The sequence below is a fragment of the Pseudorasbora parva genome, chromosome 17 (assembly GCF_024679245.1).
Source record: "Pseudorasbora parva isolate DD20220531a chromosome 17, ASM2467924v1, whole genome shotgun sequence".
NCBI lineage: Eukaryota > Metazoa > Chordata > Actinopteri > Cypriniformes > Gobionidae > Pseudorasbora > Pseudorasbora parva.
This window is the reverse complement of record NC_090188.1, coordinates 36,516,424-36,530,365: the sequence shown is the minus strand read 5'-3', so window position 1 is coordinate 36,530,365 and position 13,942 is coordinate 36,516,424. Positions and strand designations below refer to the sequence as shown.

At 38.2% G+C, this 13,942-nt stretch overlaps 2 long non-coding RNA genes across 3 annotated transcripts; both read right to left on the bottom strand.

The window, feature by feature from the left end:
* Positions 1–488: 488 nt before the first annotated feature.
* On the bottom strand, positions 489–2,642 carry LOC137045513 (uncharacterized). Its single transcript, XR_010898788.1, has 3 exons — positions 2,546–2,642; positions 2,316–2,410; positions 489–1,320 (listed from the first exon to the last, which is right to left on the bottom strand). It is a non-coding gene; the product is annotated as an uncharacterized lncRNA (long non-coding RNA).
* Positions 2,643–2,734: 92 nt separating this feature from the next.
* Positions 2,735–5,158, bottom strand: LOC137045305 (uncharacterized). 2 transcript variants are annotated; one of them, XR_010898733.1, is made up of 5 exons: positions 4,886–5,158; positions 3,686–3,779; positions 3,501–3,610; positions 3,265–3,365; positions 2,735–2,830 (listed from the first exon to the last, which is right to left on the bottom strand). It is a non-coding gene; the product is annotated as an uncharacterized lncRNA (long non-coding RNA). The 2 variants fall into 2 exon arrangements; XR_010898734.1 differs by lacking the exon at positions 4,886–5,158 and adding an exon at positions 4,196–4,685.
* Positions 5,159–13,942: the final 8,784 nt, after the last annotated feature.

The window sequence follows — 13,942 nt, the reverse complement described above, 5'->3', positions numbered from 1 at the left end:
GATTTGCAGACATATTGAGATTAAAACACGATGCTGTGCCTTCTATATTGGACCCGATAGGAATGGTGCAACACACTTATGTGAGTAAAACTTCTTTTTTATGTGTAATAGTAGTTCTGGGGTTATGTGTTTTCCAGACAGGCTACCAAAACGTACAGCCGTCGGCAGGTCGGTAATTCTCAAATAGTGAAACAATATTCCTTTCTTGATCTGGGCACCCGCATGTGTGTGTGTGTGGTTTGCGCTAATATCCACCGATCATGCGGGCCAAGTAATACAGATATAATTTTCCAATTTCCGGTTGCCGCTCACTGTAAAAAAAAAAAAGTTGAGTTAACTTAAAAAAATAAAGCAACCAGCTGCAAAGCATTTTTGAGTTTACTCAACTTCAGTAGTTGAAGTTATGCCAAATCATTTTTGAAAGTTCACTAAACTTATTTGATTAAGTTAATTATACTTTACTCAGTAAGTCCATCTAACTACCAGTCCAACTCAAAGAAACAAGTTAGCACAACTTCAGAGGTCTTGAAGTTCAGTAAACTCAAAAATGCTTTGCAGCTGGTTGCTTTATTTTTTTAAGTTAACTCAACTTTGTACTTTTTGTAAGTTGGTTCAACTTTGAAACCAAAAAGTTGGTTCAACTTTTTCAACTTACCAGTCCAACTCAAAGAAACAAGTTAGCACAACTTCAGAGGTCTTGGAGTTCAGTAAACTCAAAAATGCTTTGCAGCTGGTTGCTTTATTTTTTTAAGTTAACTCAACGTTGTACTTTTTGTAAGTTGGTTCAACTTTCTTCAAATATCTAACCCAGATACTTGTGTACCCACCACATTAAGAATCCAAATGCAGCCAGAACAAACCACACTGAAAATACAACACAATACAAAATACATTGCCATCATTACAGAAAATTTTTATTGACAATTCTGCAAAACAGCATTTTCTGTCTCCAATAGGTACATTAGAAGGTGATGAACTTCTACTCCACTCTTCAATATTTATAAAAAAAAAAAGATTATGCACTAAATTAGAGTACAAATTGAAATAAATAAATAAATGCTCAACCTTATGATTATCCATAAAGACTGCAGCAATTTTTTTAAGGACCAGACTCTTGCTGAGCACTGGGGGTCAAGAACATTAAACACTTTTGAAAAAAATATTTAGTAACAATTGCAGCAAAGGTATTGCACATTACCTGGTCCAATCTGCTCTTAGTACTACAGAGAGGCACCTTATATTTGGGTTTGAGTGGATGGTGGCATCACTTTCAAAGATGGTTTAGATCCTCATCTTCTCCCTTTATCCTGGCTCTATGTCCTGCAATAGAAATAAGCATAAAATTAGGGATTTTCCAGTGGACCACAGTGTGTTCAGTGTGTTCCTAAACATGCTCATGTAACTTTATTTGAAAAGTAAAGGTGGCCCTGATTATAAAGGGTTAGTTCCTCACAAAAATGAAAATTAGACCATGATTTAATCACCCTCAAGCCATCCTAGGTCTATATAACTTTCTTTGTGTCAGAGTTATATCAGAGTTATATATTAAAAAGCGCATTTTTACCTACCCATCCATCAGCTATTCTATCCATCATATAACTGCCCCACACACAAGCGCATGTTGACTTGCATACCGTTGGAAGCTAGATATTTTAGATTTTAGTCTATACAGTTTTAAGTATGGATATTTTTCTTACACAAACACGCTACTTCGCTTGAATGAATGAATGAATGATACACTTTTATGATGGATAGATGCACTTTTATGGACTTCAAAACAGAAACCACCATTCAATGCCCTTATAAAGATTTGAAGAGCCATGATATTTTTTATTTAACTCTGCGTGTATATGAAGAATGTCCTATACTCCTAGAATGACTTCAGGGTGAACAAACCATGGGCTAATTTTCATTTTTAGTTGAACTAACCTTTTAAGCTTGTTCAAATTCAGCCATTGAACTAAAACTGATAAACATAATATATTTCCCAAGCCCAAACACTGCCACACCTGAACCTGTGCTGTTAGAAGCCATTTCAGCATTGATGTAATTACAATGCTGATTCAACAACAACTTGTTGAATTTGTGCTCTCAGATGAAATCAAACTGATCACTGAGAAAGATTCAAATATGATTTTTCAATTTAGTATTTTTTACCATGACTTTGTACCCTGCTTTCATCTCTTTACTCTGCCTTTTGGCTGACAGAGAGCAAATGATAAGTTTGTATACCTAAAAGGACCTGATAAACAGGTGAACAGGTAAATTATTTCAGGCATGAGTGTATATGCTGATGATGACACACATCATCTTACCAGGCAAGTCTTCAGGATGTTTCCAAACTTTTCTCTTATAAACAAAGGTCCCTCTGAAAGTTGTGGCCTTTCTTTGAGCAAGTACAATGGAGTGACTGAAAGACAGAAAAAACAAATATGGAACAAGTTATATCCAAGTTATATCCTAAGAGAGGCATGGGACTTAGCTTGACAGAGAGATGACACCATTCAACCTTTAATCAAACATATATCACATGCTAAACAATTACCTGATGTTCATGTTGGTCTAGTAAGAACTTCATCTCATCTCCATTCTCTGTACAACTAGATGTGTGTTCATCCAATGAAGGGAAAAGGTGCTCTCCTAATACTCAGCACAGACCCTGAAAAAAACAAAAACATTGTTATAACAGTAAAAATTAAGTGTACACTTCATTTAGATCTAAAAATAATAAACTCACCTGATCTTTCAAAAGGTCACATTTTTTGCACATCTGCCAGATTTTTGTCAATGCATCACTGATGTTTGATGTTGTTGCTTTTTTTCTTTTTTTCTAAACAGGACAAATACAAAAACAAACACAAAAGCAGTTACAGTGTGTTAATTTAACGCGTAGCATTACAGAAATGGAATAATACAATGTGAAAACAACCCAATGCATAGTTTTCACTGTATTAATTAAATATAAATGTATTTATAAAGATACAAAAGAGAATTAAGTGATTTTGTCTTGTTGTTTGAGTAACAACAAGACAGCAGGTACATAGATTGCTGTCCCCTTAAGAGCTAAGGCACATATCTAATACATCCTACTAAAAAATCTTGGATTCACTAAATTATTTATGTTCACTTAAGACATAACCTACTGTGTTTACGGTAATGCTACCCACTGTGAGCTTTTTGACAAAATAGACCTGATAAACAGGTGAACAGGTGAAGTATTTCAGGCATGAGTGTATATGCTGATGATGACACACATCATCTTACCAGGCAAGTCTTCAGGATGTTTCCAAAATTTTCTCTCATAAACAAAGGTCCCTCTGAAAGTTGTGGCCTTTCTTTGAGCAAGTACAATAGAGTGTATGTGACTGAAAGACAGAAAAAACAAATATGGAACAAGTTATATCCAAGTTATATCCAAAGAGAGGCATGGGACTTAGCTTGACAGAGAGATGACACCATTCAACCTTTAATCAAACATATATCACATGCTAAACAATTACCTGATGTTCAAGTTGTAAGAACTTCATCTCATCTCCATTCTCTGTACAACTAGATGTGTGTTCATCCAACGAAGGGAAAAGGTGCTCTCCTGTAATACTCAGCACAGACCCTGAAAAAAAAAACTTTGTTAAAACAGTAAAAATTAAGTGTACACTTCATTTAGATCTAAAAATAATAAACTCACCTGATCTTTCAAAAGGTCACATTTTTTGCACATCTGCCAGATTTTTGTCAATGCATCACTGATGTTTGATGTTGGTGCTTTTTTTCTTTCTTTTCTAAACAGGACAAATACAAAAACAAACGCAAAAGCAGTTACAGTATGTTAATTTATCATGTAGCATTACAGAAATGGAATAATAAAAAGATATTACAACCCAATGCATAGTCTTCACTGTATTAATTAAATATAAATGTATTTATAAAGATACAAAAGAGCATTAAGTGATGTTGTCTTGTTGTTTGAGTAACAATATACACAAGACGGCAGGTACTTAGATTGCTTTCACTTTAAGAGCTAAAGCACATATCAAAAACATCCTACTAAAACATCTTGGATTCACTAAATTATTTATGTTCAATTAAGATATAACCTACTGTGTTTAAGGTAATGCTACCCACTGTGAGCTTTTTGACAAAATTGGGTATATGTTTCACTATCAAATTGCAATAAACACAAAAGATTAGCACTTACATGCTGTCTTTAACATTTTTAACATCATGCACGTCCTTCTTATTCTTTTCTCGTTCAAGCATGTTTCCTCACACTTGTCTAAGTTGTCAATAACGTTGAAGCTGTAACTTTTGGCGCGCGTTAATCAAAACAAAACGGTGTGCATGCGTCTTGCGGAAGAACATTGTAGTCGGAGCTACTTCTCTCTGTTTATGTCTATGAGGACGAGTCACGCCGAAAGTATTGTGCTACTCCGCATCGACGCCGACTGAGCTAAAATAGTCCCAAAATAAACATGTATTATAGGTGTAGCGTAATGATTCAAAATAAGACAAAAACACGGTTTAAAAAATGGATTCATAAAGTACTTGCTCATTGTATCTATTTCGTCAATTTTGAACATAAAAAAAGTTTATTACAAAGTGAAGCTTTAAATAGACGTTACTGTGCTACGTGTACAATCTCTAGCAAAATAGGCCTACATTTTATATAGTCTCCATTAAAAATATAGTCCATCCAGCCATACTCTAGCTGTATATATGTTGTTTCAAATGTTAACAGATTGCTAACAGGATCACCGAACATAACAGATAACAAACAAGATAACTAATCACCACATGCTTTAGTATGAGTTTAGTCTTTTAACATTTAACAAACAAGGTGTGCCATAAATGTAGCTTAAATTATTCATAAAGCTTAAAGAAAACTTACCTCAACCAGATGAAATCCAGTCCCTTCCAAAGCGTGGTTGAAGGAGGAAACCCCGTGCAAGATACAGCGCTGACATTCTGCGCATGCGCGATGACGGGAAGTTATGAATAAATTAAAACATTACGTTTTCTCAACTTACTTGTTTGTGTTCAGTGGACGACATATTAGTAAACTTGCAGTGAAATCGTCCTTATAAGTAAACTCAACATTGTGGTCAAAAATTTGTCCACTCAACTTAAAATCTGAAACTGAGTCAACAATTTGCAAGTTGGATTTTTTACAGTGCTCTCAAAACAACTCCTCCCTCATGTGAACTGAACTGACAGGGGAACAGAAGCTCATTAAATATGCAAATCTTACCCAATCCTAGCCATGGGCATTTACTTCCAAGTCTCCAGTGCGGCACGATCATCAAAACCCAGTGTACAGGAGAGAGCCTCAAACCAGTGTAGAAAATAAGTTATTAGTTATGATGTTTTTGAATGTAAAAACCACACAAACGTCATACGTTGACCTCAGACAACAGTATAAAATTGAAAAAGCCAGTTCATGACACCTTTAAAGTTTGCAATGAAGCAATAAAGGTTGAGGTACAATCACCGGTGTATATTTTATTGTAGTTTTAAACAGCATAATTATAATCAAATTTTGCCGTTAGAAGTATCCTTTGGCATCATTTGTCACTTTACTGTATTTTAACAACAATCCATATATACAATCCAATCCATATTCTTGATTTCTGTTTAAAAAAAAAAAAAAAAAAAAAAAGCTCTCTTTTTCTTCTTTTTTTTGTCGAGGACACAATGGCTTTAGTTTTTCTGCCCTCAGCAAAGCCATCATTTACAATTTAGCACACTTAACCACCCTCCCTCCCAAACACACATAATTAGGAAACTATCGCACACAGGGGTGGATTGACCCACTAATGTGACCACATGAAGACTTATGGATAACTATATTATTGCATGGATGAAAAAAATAAATCATAATTAATTTGGCAGTAGTATAAAAGGAGTTCTTGCCCCTAAATAATAAGGTAAAAACAAATACAAAAAGGGAAAATAGCAAAGGTTTCTTTTTTCTTCTTCTTTTTTTTCTGTTTGAAAAAACCTTGTTTCCATTGTAACATATGGACATCAAAGCTTAAGCCGAGCAGAAAAGTGGAGAATGTAGGGAGCTATTTAGAAAGAGTGGAAATTATTAAGTCAATTTGGTGGGAAGAGGGTTCAAAAGCTGTCATCAAACTGTTTCAATAATGAGCTGTTTCCGTTATTATTGAGTGGAAAAAATGACGTTTTCCAACCCCTCAAAGATCTGCTGATAATTGGATTGGAATTTCAAATGAGAGCCCTCATCACGGCCATCCTAATAAGAGACCTATTTTACGAAGTTAAATTTACTCTGAAACCATACAAAATACATCAATGAATTACAGTCACTTCACATAAAATACACCTGGCATCCAATCCAGCTGATCTATGCCACTGATAAAATGAAAGAATCTAACATTTTCATCCACTTTTATGAGAGGATTATCAATCTGAGATGTCATCGCTATTGGACGTGCTAATAACTGGCTAGCACATTCATTTGAAGTTTTCTCAGTTCCATTATTCCCACTGCTACCATATCTAACCTGTGCTGCACCAGAGTCATCATGCATCATTTATGATGCCTTATCTCTGTATCTGAGCTCTTGTCTTTTATGAGCCCTGCTTTAAACCCTCTCATTAGCCTTCAGTAGCTTTGGGAACCTTCCATTATTGACATTTCTCACTCAGTAGCAAGGTTTGTTTGATGGGAACAGCATCTCTATTGACAAACCGATAGCCGGGGGGGCACCGAGACCCTGACAAGGCTCCACGCAGCCTGCCGCCTGTCCAGGCTACGGGCACAGAGAGGCTCGTGATTGTCTTTTGAGGCATTTCTCTCGCAATGTCTCATATTTATGTGTGTGAACTGAAGAGTTTCTCCACAGTATTTACCCTCCTGCAACATGAGTTAGCTCATTTGATCCCTCAGTGTGCATTATTTATAATGCAAACACACAACCTAACCAAACAGAGACTAAGCGTCCTTCCATAGGGACTAAATGTCCACATATTGAGCCTAAGGTGAAAACATAGAGACTAAGTTGAAAGTCCATATATAGAGCCTAAATGTCTCCACTTATAAAGACTAAACATCCTTGTATAGAGATTGAATGTCCAAACATAGAAACTGAGATGAACTTAAAGTCCATATATAGAGAATAGGGGAGAGCGGGGCACAACCTAATGCTTTTTAACTTCTCAGTTTGTGTAAATCTACTTGGGGTTCAGAGTTGGGGTTCTTTTTTTCCCACATAAATTGCACACATGTATAGTACAATTATGTGGTTTTGTTTCAGTAATAAAGTATATACATTTTTCATGTTTTACCCCGAAACAATAGAACTGATGTGTGACAACATGCCCCATTGGTGGAGTACACTGTAACACGTGACGGGTACATTGTAACATGCACAAAATGACAGTTTAAAATGTTATCTGATCTAATCAAAAAATATACAAGACAAACTAAAATATTTTGTTAATGAAATACAATATTTAACTTTTTTAAATATAATAATTATTTTAAAAATCATCAAAAATTAGCTTTTTTGTTTGACAAAACAATGGAAAACAGCTATACAGCATAGTTAAAAACAAAATAATAATTAATAGTTTCTGAACATTGACTCTTTATTCACCCATTTCTCATGGTTTCTCAAAAGAATCCATAAAATTATTCAATATACTGTAATAGTATAGTTTTAATTAGGGCTCAACGCAGCGTTACAACGCATCCCATCTGCCCAACTGAGATTTAAACCCGGCTTGTGTCTTCTATAGACTAAAGATCATTGCATAGAAACTGAATTTCCAAACAACTGAGATTAACTTAAAATCGATATATAGAGACAAAATGTCCACACATAGACTAAAGGTCCCAGCATAGAGACTTAAAGCGGACTAAAAGTCCATATAGAGACTGCATTTCCTCTCATAGACTAAATGAACAAATACACAACTATATGTTCTTACAAAGAGACCAAATGTCCAAGTAGAGTAGATGTCACATATAATAATAAATTTTATTTATAATGCACTTTATATTAAACAAAATCTCAAAGTGCTACAGAATTTAAAAACAAAAACAAAACAATCAACAACAATAAATAAATAAAACCGAAAAATAAAATAAAATAAATTAAACAAGTAGCAAGTCAATTAAAAGTCAATTAAAAGCTCTGCTAAAAAGGTGGGTTTTAAGACCACGCTTAAAAGTATCTATAGTCTGTGGAGTCCGCAGGTGGTCAGGGAGAGCATTCCACAGACTGGGGGCTGAAGAGCAGAATGCCCGATCCCCCATAGTACGGAGATTGGCTGTGGGAGTTTTGAGGCGATACAGCGAAACAGAGCGGAGGTTACGAGTGGCTGTTTGTGTGGTGAGGAGTTCCTTGAGATAGGAGGGAGCATCACCATGGATGCACTGGTGGGTAAGGAGAGAGATCTTGTACTCGATCCTGAACGACACAGGAAGCCAGTGGAGTGATTTTAGAATGGGGGTGATATGGTCGTATTTGCGCACCCTCATGAGGATCCTAGCAGCGCTGTTCTGAATACACTGCAGCCTCTGGAGATTTTTGCTAGGGATGCCAATAAGGAGCGCATTGCAGTAGTCCAGCCTGGAGGAGACAAAGGCATGGACAAGCTTCTCCGCATCAGCCAGTGATAGAATGGGACGAAGTTTGGCAATGTTTCTGAGGTGGAAGAAGGAGGTCTTACACAGGTGTTTGATGTGCGCTTCAAAAGTAAGCTGTGATTCCATTCTGACCCCCAGATTCGTGACTGAAGTGGAAAGAGGAATGACCTGATCAGAGAAAGCAATGCTGGTGATAACGGACTTCTGGACCTGAAGTGGAGTGCCGACTAGGATAGCTTCAGTTTTGGAGAATATAGTTATATATATATATATATATATATATATATATATATATATATATATATATATATATATAGAGTTAATATAGAGTTAATATAGAGATTAAATGTCCACAGATAGTCAAACAATGTCCACACACACTTAATCTAAAAGACCGTACAGAGACTACAAAGGCTATAAGTTGTATAAATGCAATAGAAACTAAATGTCTATGTAGCAAAGTTGAAGTTAAGGGAAGATGGAGGCAGGGAATGTAAAACTTTAATCACAAAATAAACAACAAAACGAAAGTAGAGCGGCAGCCCCTCACGGAGGACTGACTCACACTTAAACTAAAACAAAACAACAACATAAAGTCCCAGGCCTGGTACTCTCTCATCCTTTACTATCGTCCCTTCTCCTTTTATCCTTCTGGAGCTCCTCTGTGAGACTCGAGACCGGTGGGGTGAAGAGAAGAGATGAGATGAGGTGAGAGAAAAGGAGATGGAAAAAGGAGGAGAGACAAAGGTGAGAGGGGAAGTGAAAATAAATTCTTGGTCCTGTTCCCAAAATGCAACTGAACTTCTTTGTGATGCTGAATACCCTTTGTTGGATGGCTTTAGACTCTTCCACCCCCTGGTTGACAGGAGGATGGCAGCAATCTCAAAGGCCGCATTTACATTGCAGGTCTTGAAGCACAATTCCGATTTGGTGACTATATCCGCTTACATCATTGTGGTGTGACAGGCAGCGGAGCAGGGACCGCGAGAGCGGGCCGGTGATTAATGTTGACGAGTGCCAGCTGCGTGGCACACCGGTCTCGTCTCGCAGCCATGTGACGGGAGCATTAAAGGAGAAACAAGAGCTGCGGAAGACGAGAGAGGACCAGGCCTGGAGTTTATGTTATGTTTTGTTTATGTGTTTGTGGGCAGTCGTCCGTGAGGGGCTGCCCACGTTTTATTTTGTGTGTTTGTGGGCAGTCGTCCGTGAGGGGCTGCCCGCGGTTTTACTTTCGTTTTGTTTATTTCTTTTGAATAAATGTTGAACGTTCGCCGGATCCCACCTCCTTCCTTCCCATCTCGAAACCCGGGAGGAAGGAGGGACATGTTGTCGAAGAGCCCTCGCTGCTGAGGGGGATCGCGGTGCTGAGGAGGTCGGGCAGCGCGGATGAATGAGGACCACGAGGGCTGCCCGAGGTGATGGTGCTGGAGTGAAAAAGGTGGGACAGAGACCTCGCTGCCGTGCCCCTGGGTCGAGGTGGGGTGGCTGCCGTCCGAGAGGGAGCGGAGGAGTCGCCGCGCTTGCCGTGGGCCGGAGCCTGCTGCCATCCGCCTGATAGGGGAGGAGCAGGGAGCGCGGGGCTCGCTGCCGGGTCCCTCGGAAGGAGGAGTCACTGCCGGCCGCCAGGGGGCGGAGGAGGATCGAGCTGTCCACCAGGCGTCCAGTGCCATCGCACAGCACCGCGAGGAAGAGCCTCTCGGCGGGCGGAGGGCCGAACGGCAGTGTGTCTGGGAACCGGACCAGAATTTTTTTTTCTCTCTTTCTTTCTTTTTTCCCTCTCTCCCCTCTCTCGTCCGCGGGCTCTTCGTGCTCCCGTCTACATTTCTCTCGCCTCTCTGTCCTTACCCCCAGGTGCCGCGGCCACCGTGATCGGGGCGGGGGGGGGTGGGGGGGTGGAGTAGAGCGCAGTCTCGGGAGTGCCTAAGGCTTGCGAGGGGCGATGGGGGTATGTGGTGTGACAGGCAGCGGGGCGAGGGACCGCGAGAGCGGGCCGGTGATTAATGTTGATGAGTGCCAGCTGTGTGGCACACCGGTCTCGTCTCGCGGCCATGTGACGGGAGCATAAAAGGAGGAGCAAGAGCTGCGGAAGACGAGAGAGGACCAGGCCTGGAGTTTATGTTATGTTTTGTTTATGTGTTTGTGGGCAGTCGTCCGTGAGGGGCTGCCCGTGGTTTTACTTTCGTTTTGTTTATTTCTTTTGAATAAATGTTGAACGTTCGCCGGTTCCCGCCTCCTTCCTTCCCATCTACGAACTGCGTTACAATCGTCTTTTTAAAGAGACCCATATCCGATATTTGCATTTACACTGTACAATGGCCAAGATGTTCTTAACCGGAAAAGGAAGTAAAATGGCGCGGTATTTAATAGATGCAGACAAATTGATTATTCAATGTTTTGCTTTCAGCACTTTTCTACACATCTTTAAATGTCAGCAAAACATTTCTCTCCTAAGGACGAGAAAAAAAAGGAGAGCCCTTGATCGCAGTTCGTGTCCTCCTGAGTTGACGTCATTCGCCTCCGTCCCTTTTTCAATGACGCGAATGCACGTATCAGAATCATATCGGATTTATTACCACATAATAGTGAGGCCTGGATCTGAGGATATCGGAATTCATGCGTTTTTTTTCCTGCTTACATGTTCCCATCATATCCAATCTGTGCCACATGAGAGGAAAAAATTGGTTCACTTGAACCATGCAGTGTAAACAGGGCCAAAGTCTCCGGCGAACAATGGGCGACTCGTCCATCCCCTCAAGAACCCATGGACGGCTCTGCTTGCCACAGTTCACAAATTGAGACTAAATGACCATACACACAGGCTACATATCTATATATAATTTAAAATAAAATTGACTAGATGCCAATACAGAGAAGTAAAATTTCCACACACAGATACTAACTGTTGGGATATGGAGACACAATTTTCACACTTAGATACTAATTAGTATATGCAGGTTCAAACAGGGATAAGCACCATTATGTGGTCACTTGGTTATTGAATATTATAAATGTTCAGTCGCTGACATTTTAGCACCTCATTGGCTCATGACGTGATCCGGGTGATTTTCATATCTGTAAACAATTAGACTGGGCTGAATAATGTTACCATTTCCCCATAGTGCCGTGTTTTCTTTTCTTTTCTTTTTTTTATTGCGGATTGCATTCCTTTAGAGATATGAGAAAAATGTGTTCAGTCGACTAATAACATATCACAGTCTGAAGTCTCTCAGAAATCACTTCAAACTCAATTGAACAAAGCTATTGACTGAATCAAATTGAAAATAAGGAAAATGTGAAATGTGGTTAGCACGTATCCAGTGATTCTCATTGGCCGCCCCACGGCTGGTGATTTAATATAAAACACTGTTGATCTACTGAGCTATGTGTCAGACGCAGGTTGTTCCATGTCACAAAGGATTGACGACGGGGAGAGCATGCCCTTCATGTCTTGACATAAAAAACAGCCAAATGTATGCTCCATAATACCATTATTCAATCAGCTGATTGATTTTGTACTTCTGTTTGGAGTTATAAGTTCAGACTCATCTCCCTTATTGACTCGTACAGCAGGACGGGGGCCTTTCTCCTCTCACAGTGTAATTGCATTACAAAATCAAAGTCCTCTTCCTTTAACTCCACGGGGCAGAATGATAAATCCATGCTTACATCCGGAGAGAGACGGGTGGTTGGGGGAGAGAAGGAGACGAATGAGTCAGTGCCGCATTCAGGCTGGGGCTGATTGCTCCAGGATTTACTTCATTACTGTGTTCTTATCCAGTTAAGAGCGAGACCAGAGAGAGGAAGCCATTACAGAGGCCCAGCACTCTGAGAATGCTGAATCTGCACTTTCATTTCACTTAGCAGCCACATTTTACAGCATTATTTAGAGGCAGTGTTGAGACTTCTCTGTGCTGATCTAGAATCTAGAGTTCAACTGGTCAAGATGTGTGTTTTTAACACCCAGGTCCAGTCTTTTTGGAATGCTATTCAGACATTCTTCAACATTCTCACATTGTCTAAGTTTATTTGCTATAGATTAGACAATGGATAACATAATAAAACATAACAAGAACTCAGAGTTAAACTGTGTCAGAACAAATTCATCCAGATAATGTTGATAGAAAGGTAATTGATTACAATCAGCTGATAAAAAGTACACAATTTAGATAATACCAATTTAGGTCAACCAATGACTAAGCAATGTTTAATTCGGTTCAGTCTGTAGTGTAAAAGGTCGCACTAGCATTTAAAGAAAAAACACTTAAGCAAAACATGGTCAGGTCAAAGTGTCCGAATCATTTTGGTCATTTTATACGTTTTACTGGTAATCCACTGTAAAACAATATTTGTTGTTTTTTGTTGGTTTAACTTAAAAAAGTAAGTAACCTGGTTCCCCTAAAATTTTGAGTTTATTGAAATTAAAAATTTGAGTTGATACAATGAAGGAAATTAGTTTTATAAATAGAAACTCAAAATATTATTGTATCTGAAACACATAAAAAAAAAAATATAAATCATGCAAATAGCACTATTTGGCATGTTTCACTGCGACATCAGAAATAAAACACACACAATTACCCAATATGCTTACAAAATCTTTTTCTATAATATTTTAATAAAGGTTGTCGAATCTCAAAAAACGTTCATTGTATTAACTCAAAAGTTTAATTTCAATTAACTCAAAATTTTAAGGCAGTCAGGTAACTTTTTTTCTAAATAATTTTTTACAGTGTATGAATACTTTTTGGGTATAATATGTCATAGTTTCCTTTATGTTGCTATCCTCACTTATAGTATGGAAGCCTGTTTGCATCACTAAATAAAAAAATAAAAAGAGGAAATGTGTCTTCATCTCAGAATTCTGACTTTTTTTTCTCACAATTGCGTAATATAGATTCAGAACTTTTTTTTTTTTATTTATTTTTTTATTTAGTGTCGGAAACAAGCTTCCATACTATAGTGTCCTTGTCTGGCTAACACCAGACCAAGCACAATTTCAAACTGAACATTGGTCTGGGGAGTCTGCTCTGTATTTTTACTGCACAAGAGGCGTGATAAACAGGCATTATTCAAATAACTTAGTATGCAATTGCACTGTAAAAAATGATATGTCCAATAAGTTATGACAACATATGTTTTTACATTGTTTAACTCAATGTTAAGAAATGTTAAACTTTTTTTATTAGTTATGTAACTCATTTTTAAAGTCAGTTTAACCTAATTTAAGTTGAAATAACGTAAACATCCACGTCGATTGTACTCGAAAAATTTGAAAAAGTTACAAATTTGCCTTTTTTTACAGTGTGGATAGTCCTTCAACCAATCAGACAA